This window comes from Phalaenopsis equestris, unplaced genomic scaffold, assembly GCF_001263595.1.
Source record: "Phalaenopsis equestris unplaced genomic scaffold, ASM126359v1 Scaffold000002, whole genome shotgun sequence".
Taxonomy (NCBI): domain Eukaryota; kingdom Viridiplantae; phylum Streptophyta; class Magnoliopsida; order Asparagales; family Orchidaceae; genus Phalaenopsis; species Phalaenopsis equestris.
The window spans coordinates 59,377,439-59,379,452 of NW_018164444.1; the positions used below are offsets into that span (position 1 = coordinate 59,377,439).

The 2,014-nt window shown below is 38.2% G+C and overlaps 1 long non-coding RNA gene across 1 annotated transcript; it reads left to right on the forward strand.

The window, feature by feature from the left end:
* Positions 1-760: 760 nt before the first annotated feature.
* On the forward strand, positions 761-1,279 carry LOC110039500. Its single transcript, XR_002295530.1, has 2 exons — positions 761-1,033; positions 1,079-1,279. It is a non-coding gene; the product is annotated as an uncharacterized LOC110039500 (long non-coding RNA).
* The last annotated feature ends 735 nt before the right edge of the window (positions 1,280-2,014 follow it).

Genomic DNA, 2,014 nt, shown 5'->3' on the forward strand with positions numbered 1-2,014 from the left:
GAAAACATATGACATCCGTTTGGGTCTGCGAAACTGTTTTATTTGCCGACAAGTTCCCCTATTTAATACGAATGATTAAATAGGGTTTATTTTAAGTTGGGTTCGGAAAAGCTTCCTATAAAAACAAGCCCCTATAGTTAATTACATCTTAAATGACCGAAGTCACCTAAGAAAACTCTCGATAAAAATCAGGGGATAATGTCTTCAAAGAGGTCAAAAGGATAGGACTTTACAACGAAATCGAGACAGCGGTGTGAAGGGGGAAAAACTCAAATCTGGAACATTATTAAGGAATCCAAATGAAGAGAAATTAGGGGAAGCCACAGATCCTACTTCAGCTTTAAGAAGAAATTATTAAAGTGTTTCATCCTGGGCCAATTTTATTTAGTTAGGCTTATATTTGCGTTACAGGGTCACACAAATTGCCTAGAAAATATGAGGGTTTACGTCGTATCGGACGACAACTTCGGAACCTAGAATGAGTTACGGCTTAAATCGTACAGCAGAGCTATGCGAATGTCTAAAGAAAATGTAGAGGATTTATGTTGCGCTAGGCAAACAACCTCAAAATCCTATGGATTGTTGTTTAATTTCTAAGAAATGAAAGGTTTTGCTGGGGAAGACACGTTCTGCTGTTGAAAATGACCGTGCTGCCGACCGAGCTAACTCCAAGCTCCCTGACATGACGAGTTTAAGTTTTCTAGGGTGGCCAATTATAGTGTTAAATCAAAGGGCTCTATGGTTATACTCCTCTAAACATCCTATACAAAAAAGAAATATGCTTGAAGTTATATAATATAAAGTGTGCAAAGCAGGAACAAACAATATAATGCACGTGGAACAGTAGTAGGCAAAACAAGAGCAGTATAACATGTTATACATGAAGAACAGTAGTAGGTAGAAACATGACAAGTGTAACATGTTATACAGAGAGAACAGTAGCAAGTAGAAACAAGAGTAATATGATACACAGGAAGAGCAGTAGTAAGTAGAAACAGGAGAATTATAACATGTTATATAAGAACAACAGCAGGTAGGAACAGGAAAATTAAAACATGCTATATAAGAACAACAGCAGGTAGGAACAGGAAAATTAAATGCTGTAAAATGTAAATCAAACCTGTACGCCCGTGAAATTCGCTGTCCCTTAAGCATAGCAAACCTAAATGCATCTCAAAAAGTAAATCCCGAAAGAAACGTCGTCCAGGAAACCCGAAGAAAAGCGGAGGAACTCGAGAAAATCAACGAAAGAGACTCAAGTAAAAGAAAATCCTCAAAACTCCTGGGGAAATCCCGAAAGAAAAGAAAAAGTAACACGAGTGCTCCGTCCCAAAATTTCGATAAAACCAAAGAAAATTCCAAGTGAGGGGGACCGCAAGCACTCGTATGGGACTAGGCTCAGATATATTTATTCTCGAGGAATCCACGAAGGCTGCTCGGTCACCCGAACGTATAGAACCCGTCACTCGTCTAGAAGAGTGTCTTGAACCTCACTTAGAGGGCTATTTCCCAGCCTAAACAGGTATTCGTCAGGTGGACAATGTATTTTAAAAACATATTTTAAAATTTATATTTTTGACACACACATAAATCTTGAAAAAGATTATCAAATCTTGTTTTATAAAGAAGAGTGTATTTTATATTTTGAAATAGATTTTAACAATTCTTTTTTATTGTCCACAAGACGATTACACTGTCAGGCATAGGATCGCCGACCCACTGAGGAGGTTCGAGCCAACTCCCGCTAGACTTATGTCGGTAAAGGAAATCATATCCTATTATTCATCAAATATCTGGATCTTGATGTTATAGGATATGACATCGTGTTGCTCTAACTTCGGTGTGTCTTTATCATCAACACCGTACGCCCCAAAACGACTACTTGCGACCTTGCTTGATGGTTTCACGTATAGCAAAAGGCTATACGTGGACACTTATGAATCGTACATAAGCATCGAAAACCGAACCAAGAAGCAAGGAAAAAAAAAAACAAAAATGGGGTGAGAGAGAGGAG